This window comes from Pristiophorus japonicus, chromosome 2, assembly GCF_044704955.1.
Source record: "Pristiophorus japonicus isolate sPriJap1 chromosome 2, sPriJap1.hap1, whole genome shotgun sequence".
In the NCBI taxonomy this organism is placed as follows: domain Eukaryota; kingdom Metazoa; phylum Chordata; class Chondrichthyes; family Pristiophoridae; genus Pristiophorus; species Pristiophorus japonicus.
In genome coordinates, this window is record NC_091978.1 from 255,985,429 (window position 1) to 255,998,865 (window position 13,437).

Here is a 13,437-nt window from a genome sequence, read left to right on the forward strand (position 1 = left end):
GTTCCGCAGTGTTGTTGGTAAATCTGCTTTTGATTTGGTCTACATGCCTCCGGCAGGTTTTGTCATTGTGCATTTGTACTACCAGTAGCCTGTTTCCTTCCTTGCCCGTTACTGTCCTTGCAAGCCATTTGGGACCCCTGCCATAGTTTAGTACAAACACTTTGTCCCCTATCTCATTCCATCTCCCCCTCGAATTTCTGTCATGGTACTCAGTCAGCTTACGACGCTTTGCCTCAACGATTTTGTGCATGTCTGGGAGGATTAATGAGAGCCTTGTTTTTAAAGTCCTTTTCATCAACAGTTGCATGGGGGGATCCCAGTCAATGAGTGCGGACAAGATCTGTATGCCAGCAGCAGTCGCGACAGGCGACCCTGCAGCGCGAGACCTTGGATTTTAAGCATGCCTTGTTTAATGATTTGCACTGCTCTCTCTGCCTGGCCATTGGAGGCCAGCTTGAACGGTGCCGTCTTGACGTGATTTATGCCGTGGTCAATTATAAAGTCTTGGAATTCTGCGCTGGTGAAGCACGGACCATTGTCACTGACCAATATGTCAGGGATTCTGTGCATTGCAAACATGGTTGCGAGGCGCTCCACAGTGGTGGAGGTTGTGCTCGAGTTTAAAATGGTGCATTTGATCCATTTTGAAAATGCATCGACAACTACGAGGAACATTTTGCCCATGAATGGGCCCGTATGGTCTACGTGCACCCGTGACCACGGTTTGGTAGGCCAGGGCCAGGGGCTCAGTGGAGCCTCCCTGGGGGCATTGCTGAGTTGGGCACAAATGGTGCATCTTCAGACGCAGAGCTCCAGGTCCGCATCAATACCAGGCCACCAGACGTGGGATCTGGCTATGGCCTTCATGAGAACGATCCCCGCGTGCTCGTGGTGGAGCTCCCGGACAAATGCCTCTCTGCCTCGCAGAGGCATGACTACTCGGCTGCCCCACATCAGGCAGTCTGCTCGTAGTGATAGCTCATGCATGCGCCTGTGAAAGGGTTTTAATTCCTCAGGGCAGGCATCACGAGCCTCTGCCCAGTCACCGGTTAGGACACATCTTTTTACTAAGGATAACGTGGGGTCGCTGGCCGTCCAGGCTCTGATTTGGCGAGCCGTCAAGGGCGAACCTGTGGACTCAAAGGCATTGATTGCCATGACTATCTCACAGTCCTGTTCATCAGACTCTTCCGTGGTCACCAGGGGTAGCCTGCTGAGCGCGTCGGCACAGTTGTCTGTGCCTGGTCTGTGCCTTATGGTATAGTCGTAGGACGCCAGCATGAGTACGCACCGTTGAATTTGCGCCGAGGCGTTGGCGTTTATTGCCTTGCTCTCAGATAGGAGAGACATGAGGGGCTTGTGGTTGGTTTCTAACACGAACTTGGCCCCGAAAAGGTATTGGTGCATCTTTTTGACACCGTACACGCACGCGAGTGCCTCCTTCTCACCATTCCGTACCCGCGCTCCGCCCGCGAAAGTGACCTGGAGGCATAAGCTATGGGTTGTAATTTGCCCGCACTATTGACATGTTGCAAAACGCACCCGACCCCATACGCTGACGCATCGCATATAAGAATTAGCTTTTTACCTGGGTCAAAGAAAGTCAAAACACTGTTGGAACACAGAAGGTTGCGTGCCTTATTGAAGGCGCGTTCCTGGGTGTCCCCCCAAAACCAATCGCACCTCTTTCTGAGTAGCATGTGGAGAGGCTCCAGCATCGTGCTTAAGTTCTGCATAAAGTTCCCAAAGTAATTGAGTAGCCCAAGAAAGGCGCGCAGTTCTGAGACATTCCGGGGCCTGGGTGCCAGGCGAATTGCTTCTGTTTTGGACTCTGTTGGGCGGATTCCATCAGCGGCAATCCTTCTGCCCAAAAATTCAACCTCGGGTGCGAGAAACAGGCACTTGGATTTCTTGACTCAATCCAACCGCTTTAGTACTTCCTCCAAATTACGGGGATGGGAGTCGGTGTCCCTGCCCATGATAAGTATGTCGTCTTGAAATACAACTGTCCCCGGGATGGACTTGAGCAGACTCTCCATGTTGCGCTGGAATATGGCACTGCCGACCTGATGCCGAATGGGTATCGATTGTACATGAAAAGGCCTCGATGTGTGTTGATGGCGGTGAGTAGCTTGGATTCCTCGGTCAATTCTTGCGTCATATACGCAGATGTGAGGTCTAATTTTGAGAAAAGTTTACCTCCAGCCAATGTGGCAAATAAGTCCTCCGCTCTGGGCTACGGGTACTGGTCCTGTAGGGAAACTCTGTTTATGGTAGATTTGTAGTCCCCTCAGATTCGTACGGATCCATCAGGCTTCATGACTGGGATGATGGGACTTGCCTAGTCGCTAAATTCTACAGGTGATATAATGCCTTCCCGCAGAAGCCTGTCTAGTTAGTGTTCAATCTTTTCCCTCATCACATAGGGTACAGCTCTGGCCTTGTGATGGACCGGTCCAGCATCCTGTGTGATGTAGATTTTGACTTTGGCCCTTTTGAAAGTGCCCACACCTGGCTGAAAGAGATGTTCAAATCGCTTTATAACTGTTGAGCAGGAGGTCCGTTCATCTAATGACATGGCATGGACCTCATCCCATTTCCAGTTTAGTTTTGCCAGCCAGCTTCTCCCCAGCAGTGCTGGGGGGTCTCCGGGGACAATCCACAGGGGAAGTTGGTTCACTGTCCCTTTGTGTGTGACAGAGAGCATGGCGCTGCCGAGGACTGGTACGATTTCTTTGGTATAGGTCCTTAGTGTGGTGTCGACCCTTGTGAGTTTTGGTCTGTCTCTTTTATACGGCCACAGTTGTTCAAATTGTTGAGCGCCCATGAGAGATTGACTCGCTCCCGTATCCAGCTCCATGTTGACAGATATCCCATTGAGTAGGACCCTCATCATTTTAGGAGGCGTCCTGTTGTAGGAGCAGCGGCCATTGATCGTGTTGACCCGCTGTACACCGGTATCCTGGGTATTGTCCCCACCATCTTCTGGTCCGCTTTCCGACCCATCCGATTCGTATACCAGCCGAGCTGCCGTTTTTTTGCACATGCGGGCCAAATGCCCTACATATTCACAATTTCTGCAAACAGCTTTGCTGGACCCTTTCTTTCAAGTCCTTCCAATTGTCTCCCGCATTGTACTTCTCATCTGATCCATTGTTCGCCATTCTGTGGATTCTGTAATCCCGTAACCCGTCGCCACTGTAAAGTCCTGTCCCCTCAGTACAGATTCACACGAGGCATGTAGTGAAGTCAAGGTCACTCTGGACCTGCACCTTTATTTCACAGCTCTGGAATGCCGCACTTGCCTGAGATCTGCCCTTTTATACCTGTCTCTTGCAAGTGTACCCCTGGTGGTAAGGTATGCTGGTGGTTACAGGTCATATCTTATTACAGTCATGTATAGCATGTTAGGATACAGTTATATATAATAATGTAAGATACATGACAGGCGACATAGGTTAAACAGCTTCCCACTGGTTCTGTGGTTTAGTTCCACTCCAACGGGGAGCTTGTTGATTGTGAGGTGGAGCATGGCGGCGAGGAAGATTGAGAAGAGGGTTGGAGCGATGACGCAGCCCTGCTTGACCCTGGTCCGGACGTGGATTGGGTCTGTAATGGAACCGCTGGTAAGGATCATGGCCTGCATATCATCGTGGAGCAGGCGAAGGATGTTGACAACTTTTGGGTGCATCCAAAACAGAGGAGGACGTTCCATAAGCCCTCACAGTTGACAGTGTCAAAGGCCTTTGTAGGTTCAAAAAAGGCCATGTATAAGGGTTGGGCGCTGCTCCCTGCAATGTTCCTGCAGCTGTCGTGCTACAAAGATTATGTCCGTTGTGCCCCGTAGGGGACGAAATCCGCACTGTGATTCCGGGAGGAGCTCCTCGACCATAGGGAGAAGACGGTTGAGGAGAACACTAGCGACAACCTTCCCAGTGGCTGATAGCAGGGAAAATTCCCTGTTATTGCCACAATCAGACTTGTTTCCCTTTTTAAAGATGGTCACAATCACTGCATCTCTGAGATTCCCCGACATGCTCTCCTCCCTCCAAATGAGAGAGATGAGGCCATGTATCCGCGCCAACAGCGCCTCTCCGCCATATTTTAGCGCCTCAGCAGGAATTCCATCCGCACCCGTAGCCTTGTTAATCTTGAGCTGTTTTATGGCTTTGCCAACCTCGAGCAACGTTGGGGCTTCACTGAGGTGGTGGTGGGTCGCATGCTGCGGGATGGAGTCGAGAACACTCGAGTCAAAGGCAGTAACACTGTGTACTTGTAGAAACTCTTACTATGTTTTTATATTTCTTGCTAGTTTACTTTCATAATCTATCTTCCCTCTATTATTTTTTTAGTCGTTCTTTGCTGGCTTTACTCTATGTAAATGAGCTAAAGTATTGAATTTTCATATTTATTGACCTGATGTGAATTAGTCAGTAAAGAGTGTGAGATCCTTGACTTCAAATAAATGGACTCAGTGGGAATGCCTCTTTTTGTATTTTCAGAGGATGCAAATTCTACTTGTCAGGTAAATAATTTTTTCCTTATGTGCATATTACGGCACAGTTGATTTGTATGGACTAAATTTAAAAAAACACTGTGAATCAGAATTAAAGCAGAAAATGCTGGAAATACATCGCAGGTCCATCAACTTCTGAAAGAAGAGACAAGTTAATGGGCTATTTTTTTGATTTTGCCCATTTCCAGGCAAATCGTGCCAAAATTTTGTTTTTAGTGCCGGGTTAGCGTTAGCATCAGAACGCGCAACTTTCGCTAACTGAAAGTTGCTGATGAGTGTTAGTGCTAACTCTGGCGTCACACAACAGATTTTGTGCGCCGGAGCCGAAAGGTCAAAAAAAATCGGCCGTTCTGCACATGCGCAAATTTTTTTTCCCTTGTTTCTTCCTGCGCTTCTGGTCTGCTGTACGATCACAAACACTAATGCAAGGAGCAACCACGTGCATGTACAGTACTCCCGGGGTTGAATCAGCCATTTTACTTTTGGATTTTGATGATGGAGGTGGTAGGACAGCAGGCAGCGTGCGAGACGATTTGCACAGGAGGCAAACAAAGCTCTTGTGGGAGCTGTGGAGCGGAGATGGCCTGAATTGTACAGGAGGGATGGATCTAAACCCTTCCCATCAATTTTTAACAGAACCTGGAGGCAAATTGCAGAGGAGGTCTCGGCCTCCGACACCGTTGTAATAAATGCAATACAGTGCAGAAAGAGGGTCGTTAGAGTGAGTACAATTTTTATTGATGCACTCCTTCATTACTTAAATTTTAAATCTGACACACTATTTGTTAGTTTGATACCCTATTTGCCACGAATGATCTTTACACATTATTAAGATTGCTTCCTGAGATCTCAAAAGATGTTTCCGCAGTTCGATGCCCTCCTGATGAACCACATGCAACTTCCAAGGTCATTAAACAGAGGACTGTATTACATTCACACAGTATGGTATAAGTGCTTTGGTGACTATCTGTGTGTGTCACAAGAGCAGATGGACCCATTTTCATCCTTGCAGGCAAAGAAGTCACACAATCTGCCTCAGACCCTGCTACTCACCGACCTGGAGGAGCGAGTGGCAGGCCTCATCGGCACTTCAGCTCGGGCAACTGCCCGTACGGGTGCTGACCCCGCTTGGATACTGAAGGTAAGTGCTGCACACGCCCTGGGCTGGGTTGAGGCAATGTGATGCAGTGACTGTGGACTACATATAAAGGAGTAGCGGCGGTCCTTCAAATGAGCGTGTGCTATTTGACCTTCCTCATGTCACCCTGCCCCCTCCCCTGCTGCTAACCACTCGTCTGTTGCTTTCTACTTCCAGATGACCAGTCACAGGCGCCGCATCCCTCACATCAAGCCTCCATGTCATCACGTGGGGGGAGGAGGAAAAAGAGGAAGTGGAGTTCAGCAATCAGCCTACTCCGGGGTGGGAGTGGGGGGCAGATGCACTAGACACCACTTTTGCCACCGGCAAGCACCTCGTCCGAGGATGATCTTACATTCCCGGGCTTTAAGATCTCTGAGGCTGCTGGGACTAGAGGTGTTATGTATGTAAACATTACCAATGTATAAGACTTGCCACCAGGGGGTGCACCTGTGGGAGACCCAAGGGTCACCTGCACACCCTGGGCAAGCAGGTATAAAAGGCAATCTACCATGCTGCCTCCTCACTCTGGAGGTACAATAAAGAGACCAAGGTCACATCAGTTTGGGCTTACAGCATACAGTCTTGTCGAGTTATTCTAAATGAAACAATTGGCGATGAGTAACAGATCACGAACTTTCACACAGTCATGGCTGCTGTTAGTATTCTTGAGAGATTTGTTGAGGGTGATGATTGGGAAGCCTTCGTTGAGCATCTTGACCAGTACTTCGTGGCCAACGAGCTGGAAAAGGAAGAAACCGCGATCAAGCGCAGGGCGATTCTCCTCACCGTTTGCGGGTCCATGATATATGGCCTCATCAAAAATCTGCTAGCACCGACGAAACCAACGGACAAGACATATGAAGAGTTGCGCACGCTGATTCGGGAACACCTCAAGCCGAAGGAGAGCATCTTGATGGCCAGGTATCACTTTTATATGCACCATCGCTCCGAGGGCCAGGACGTGGCGAGCTATGTCGCCGACCTAAGACACCCTTGCGGGACCGTGCGTATTTGCTGGATTTTTGGGGGAAGTGTTGCGGGACTTTTTCGTGCTTGGAATCGGCCACGAGATCATTCTTCGTAAACGGCTGTCTGCCGAGTCCCTAGATCTGAGCAAGGCCATCACGATAGCCCACGCTTTTGTGTCCACGGACGATAACACTAAACAGATAGCATTGCAGCATCTGAACTCACCGGCAAGTACTGTGCATAAAATAACGCCTTCAGCAGGCAGAACTATACATGGCAGGGCCTACAGGCCTGCAGAGGCCAGACCTAGGATGACTCAGAGTCCACTGTGGGGGTAATCATCGAGCCCATCAATGTCGATTCAAGCACTACGTGTGCAAAGGCTGTGGAACAATGGGGCACGTGCAGACATGCTGCTACTCACCACGTGGCAGAGTCGGCAGAGGATAAACAATCCGGCACGGATCACGCTGAACGAGTAAGAGAGGCACCTCAACCCGAGGCTGAAGAGGAAGTGTATGGGGTACATACTTTCATCATCAAAAGTCCTCCGATAATGTTAAAAGTAAAATGAAACGGCATTCCAGTTTCCATGGAATTGGACATGTAGGCGAGTCAATCAATTATAAGCCAGAAGGCTTTTGAGAAACTGTGGGGCAACAAGGCACAAAGACCAAAACTAAGTCTGATCCAAACCAAGCTGTGCACTTACACCAAAGAGCTCATACCAGTCACTGGCAGTGTGGCAGTGAAGATATCGTATGATGGAGCTGTGCATGATTTACCACTATGGATTGTACCAGGCGATGGCCCAACGCTGTTCGGCAGAAGCTGGCTAGGAAAGATCCGATGGAACTAGGATGACATCAAAGCACTGTCTTCGGAAGATGATGCCTTGTGCGCCCAAGTGCTAAACAAATTCCCTGCGTTTTTTGAGCCAGGCATTGGCAACTTCACAGGCGCCAAAGTGCAGATCCATCTAGTCCCTGATGCACGACCCATTCATCACAAGACCCGAGTGGTTCCATACATGATGCGAGAGAAAGTCGAGATCGAGCTGGACAAACTTCAACGAGAGGAGATCATATCGCCAGTCGAGTTCAACGAGTGGGCCAGTCCAATTGTTCCGGTGTTGAAGAGCGATGAGATGGTCAGAATCTGTGGAGACTACAAGGTAACGATCAACTGATGGCCTGTTTGCAACGCTAGCAGGGGGAAAGTCATTCACCAAGCTGGATCTAACCTCCGCTTACATGACATAGGAGCTGGCTGAACCTTCGAAAAAATTGACGTGCATCAACACGCACAGAGGATTGTTCATGTACCACAGATGCCCCTTTGGGATTCGTTCGGTGGCGGCCATCTTCCAGAGGAACATGGAGAGTCTGCTGAAATCGGTTCCGCGCACCGTAGTATTTCAAGACGACATCTTGATCACTGGCCACAACACCACTGACCACTTGCACAACCTGAAAGAGGTTCTCAAGCAACTGGACAGAGTGGGACTCAGGTTGAAATGCTCCAAGTGTGTTTTCCTGACGCCAGAGGTCGAATTTCTGGGCAGATGGCATCAGATCCACGGACTCCAAGACGGAGGCCATCAAGAATGCACCCAGACCACAGAATGTGACAGAGCTGCGTTCGTTCCTGGGACTCCTCAACTATTTTGTTAACTTTCTCCCGGGGTTGAGCACTTTGATGGAACCATTGCATTTATTGCTATGCAAGGGTGACGACTGGGTTTGGGGTAAAGCTCAAGATACAGCCTTTAACAAGACCAGAAACCTGCTATGCTCCAACAAGTTACTTGTATTGTATGACCCGTGTAAACGTTTAGTACTAGCTTGTGATGCATCTTTGTACGGCGTTGGTTGTGTGTTACAGCAAGTCAATGGGTCAGGCAAACTGCAACCAGTTGCATATGCATCCAAAAGCTTATCTAAGGCTGAAAGAGCTGACAGTATGGTTGAAAAAGAAGCATTAGCATGCGTATATGGGGTTAAGAAAATGCACCAATATTTGGGCTCCGGTTCGAGCTCGAAACCGACCACAAGCCGCTCATTTTGTTGTTCTCAGAAAGCAAAGGTATTAACACCAATGCTTCGTCCAGCATCCAAAGATGGGCAGTAACGTTATCTGCGTATGACTATGTAATCCGCCACAGACCAGGCATGGAGAACTCAGTCGGTTACCATTGCCCACCACCGGGGTGGAAATGGCGCAACCCACAGACTTGCTCCTTTTAATCGATGCTGTTGAGAGCGAGGGGTCACCTGTCACGGCTTGCTAGATCAGGACCTGGACTAGCCAGGACCCGGTGCTATCACTAGTAAAAAGCTGTGTCCTCAATGGGAGCTGGTCGGCGGTCCCAGGGGAAATGCAAGACGGAATTAAGCCGTTCCACCGACGCAAGGACGAAATGTCCATCCATTCGGACTGTCTCCTATGGGGGAATCATGTAATTTTGCCAAAAAAAGGCATTGAAACGTTTATATGCGACCTTCACAGTACCCACCCAGGCATAGTCATGATGAAGGCTATCGCAAGATCGCACGTTTGGTGGCCCGGCATTGACTTGGAATTGGAGTTGAGCAATGCACAAAGGGAGGCCCCACTGAGTCTGTGGTCATGGCCCTCCAAACCGTGGTCAAGGGTCCATGTAGATTTCGCTGGCTCCTTTTGAGGAAAGATGGTCCTAGTAGCAGTGGACGTTTACTCTAAATGGATTGAATGTACAATAATGTCATCATGTATGTCCACTGCCACCATTGAAAGCCTCCAGGCCATGTTCACCACCCATGGTTTGCCCGATGTCCTTGTTAGTGACAATGGACCATGCTTCACCAGCTCGGAATTCAACAAGTTCATGACCCGCAATGGCATCAAGCATGTCAAGTCTGCGCCATTTAAGTCCGCATCCAATGGTCAAGCAGAACGGGCAGTCCAAACCATCAAGCAGAGCTTGAAATGCGTGACAGACGGTTCCCTGCACACCCGGCTATCTTGGATTCTGCTCAGCTACCGCACGCGACCCCACTCGCCTACCGGGGTTTCCCCTGCAGAATTCCTAATGAAGAGAGCACTCAAAACCAGGCTCTCTTTAGTCCACCCGGATATCAATGATCATCTAGAAACTCGGCGTCACCAGCATAACATGTACCATGATCGCGTGGCTGTATCACGCGACATTGAAGTTAGACCCTGTGTTTGTTCTTAATTATGGTCATGGTCCCAGATGGGTTGCTGGCACTGTGCTAGCCAAGGAGGGGAATAGAGTGTTTGTTGTCAAACTTTTGAACAGACAAACGTGCAGAAAGCACTTGGATCAGACCAAACTGCGGTTCACTGACAACCAAGAACAGTTTGAAGAGGACATCACCATCATTGATCCACCCACACACACCCAACCAGCAATCAACCTCGTGGTCAACCACAAGGATGAACCCACCATGCCTGACAGTCCGATCAGACCAGCCACATTGCAGCGCATCAATGATCCGACCGACTCACCCATGCCAGGACTTCAACTCAGGTGATCAACTCGGGAACGCAGAGCCCTGGATCGCCTCAACTTGTAAATAACTTGTACATAAGACTTTGGGGGGGGGAATGATGTTATGTATGTAAACATTACCAATGTGTAAGACTTGCCACCAGGGGGCGCACCTGTGGGAGACCCAGGGAGCACACCTGTGGGAGACCCAAGTGCACACCCTGGGCAAGCAGATCTAAAAGGCAGTCTACCCTGCTGCCTCCTCACTCTGGAGTTACAATAAAGAGACCAAGGTCACAACAGTTTAAGCTTAAGATATACAGTCTTGTGGAGTTATTCTAAACGTAACAAGCGGCGTGCAGCAACGCAGTTCTGGGGTCGAATCCCATATGCCATCTCTCCGGAGGGTGGGTCAGCAAAGTCGGTCTGCTGACAGACAGGCAGATGCGGAACTGGACCTGGTGGGAATATCCAGGGAGAGCATCAGGCTCACCTGTCAGCTCCTTGATGTCCTGAGTAGGATTCCCACGAGCATCGAGAAACTCACTGCGACCATAACGGAGGTAGGGTCCTCAGTGTGACACACAGACCCATACCACCTGTGACTGGCGATGCCGATCAAGAGGCTCACCAGTCAGAGGCCGGGCCTCCCATACCACGAGCTGATCCAGTGCGTCCCCAGATGGCGTCTCCAATGTCACTCTCCCCAATTCAGCAGGACTCTGGCCGCCTTGCTGCATAAGCTCTTGGTGCCACTTTGGGTAGGGGCATCAGGCGAGGGATGGGGATAAAGGTAAAGGGGGAGAGCCAGTGGTAAAAGACAGTAGGGCAGGGGATGTTGTTGTTGTTGTTGTTGTTGTTATTTTATTACATTTTTCAAAGTTTCCCAATTCTGTTCAGAAATTTATAAAAGTTCACCATGTTTAATACATTTTATTAAAGTTTCACAATTATGTTTACAAACTTCACAAAGTTTACAATGTTCAACATTCTTTTGTTCACCTTAACCATTTCTGTGTAGTGTCTTATTTGCAGAATAAGAGGGGGAATAGTCAACATGGTGGGCTAGAGTGGGCAGGCAACCTTCAAATGGCCTGCACATCAAGCAAAGCGTTCAATTATGAGCTGCCGACGTAAAGCTTTTGCAGCGGCGAAAGCTCCACGAAGCCTAACCTGTGGTTGTGGTGAGGATGGTGGGTGGCATGGGTTCCTCGCCAGGCTCCTCTTGCTCTTCTTCCTCCTCCTCCTCCTCCCCACCCCTGCTCTCTTCTGAGGTGGATCTGCAATCCTATCCCATCATGATGGCTCAGTTGTGTGGCATACAGTACACCACAATGAACTCAGAGACCTGCTGAGGGGAGTAGTTTAGGCAGCCTCCAGAGTGGTCCAGGCATCGGAAGCACTGCTTGAGCACTCCAATTGCCTGTCCGACGATGTTGCGTGTGGCTGCATGGCTCTCATTATAGCGATGCTCAGCTTCTGTTGGAGGGTTCTGGAGGAGGGTCATGAGCCAGGTGGCGAGGCAGTAACCTTTGTCCCCCAGCATCCAGCTCTGGCCTTTGTGGTTGATGCTGGAACATGCTGAGACAGTGCTCTCATGCAAGATGAAAGCACCGTGGATGCTCTCTGGATATTGACCATGATGCGCTGAGTATGGTTACAGAGGATCTGTATATTCATGGAGTGGAATCCCTTTCGCTTTTGGTAAACCTCTGGAATGTGTAAAGGTGTTCGCAGGGCAATGTGCATACAGTCAATGGCACCCTGAACCTTGGGGAAGCCAACAAATGGTCCAAAACCACAGCCCTCTCATTTTGGGCCTCCTTGATCATAGGCAAGTTTATGAAGTCCATCCTGCGTGCATACAGTGCAGTCATCATCATCATAGGCAGTCCCTTGGAATCGAGGAAGACTTGCTTCCACTTTTAACATGAGTTCTTAGGTGGCTATGCAGTCCAATACAAGAACCACAGTCTCTGTCACAGGTGGGACAGATAGTCGTTGAGGGAAGGGGTAGGTGGGACTGGTTTGCCGCATGCTCTTTTTGCTGCCTGCGCTTGATTTCTTCACGCTCTCGCTAACGAGACTCGAGGTGCTCAGCTCCTTCCCGGATGCACTTCCTCCACTTAGGGCGGCCTTTGGCCAGGGACTCCCAGGTGTCAGTGGGTTGTTGCACTTTATCAGGGAGGCTTTGAAGGTGTTCTTGTAATGTTTCTGTTGCCCACCTTTGGCTCGTTTGCCGTGAAGCAGTTCCAAATAGAACGCTTGCTTTGGGAGTCTCGTGTCTGGCATGCGAACTATGTGGCCTGCCCAGCGGAGCTGATCAAGTGTGGTCAGTGCTTCGATGCTGGAGATGTTGGCCTGGTTGAGGACGCTATCGTGGGTGTGTCTATCCTCCCAGGGGATTTGTAGGATCTTGCGGAGACATCATTGGTGCTATTTCTCCAGCGACTTGAGGTGTCTACTGTACATGGTCCATGTTTCTGAGCCATACAGGAGGGCCCTGTAGATCATGAGCGTGGTGGCAGTTTTGAGGGTCTGGTCTTCAAACACTCTTTTCCTCAGGCGGCCGAAGGCTGCACTGGCGCACTGGAGGCAGTGGTGGATCTCATCGTCAATGTCTGCTCTTGATGATAGGAGGCTCCCGAGATATGGGAAGTGGTCCACGTTGTCACGGCTGTGCCGTGGATCTTGATGACTGGGGAACAGTGCTGTATGGCAAGGACAGGCTGGTGGATGACCTTTGTCTTGCTGATGTTTAGCGTAAGGCTCGTGCTTTTGTACGCCTCAGCAAATACGTTGACTATTCCTGGAGTTCAGCCTCTGTATATGGCGCAGATGCAGGCGTCATCCACGTACTATAGCTCGACGACAGAGGTTGGGGTGGTCTTGGACCTGTCCTGGAGACAGCAAAGGTTGAACAGGTTGCCACTGATTCTATAGTTTAGTTCCACTCCAGCGAGGAGCTTGTCGACTGTGAGATGGAGCATGGCAGCGTGGAAGATTGAGAAGAGGGTTGGGGCGATGACGCAGCCCTGTTTGGCCTCAGTGCATTAGTCACCTGGCAAATGCAGCAATGTGTAGCGTGCTGCACGATGGAGCATATGTCCCCCGCTGCAAGATGGAGCATATGTCCCCCGCTGATGCCAGAAAGGAGCCGGAGGCATAGAAGGCAAGTGCCACAGTCACCTTCACCTTGACGGGCAGTGCAGTCCTGTTGCCGCTGGTAGGCTGTAGGTCTGCCTGTATGAGCTGGCATATCTCTGTCAGCACTTCTTTTTGGAAGCGCAGTCTTCTAATGCACTGTGCCTCAGAGAG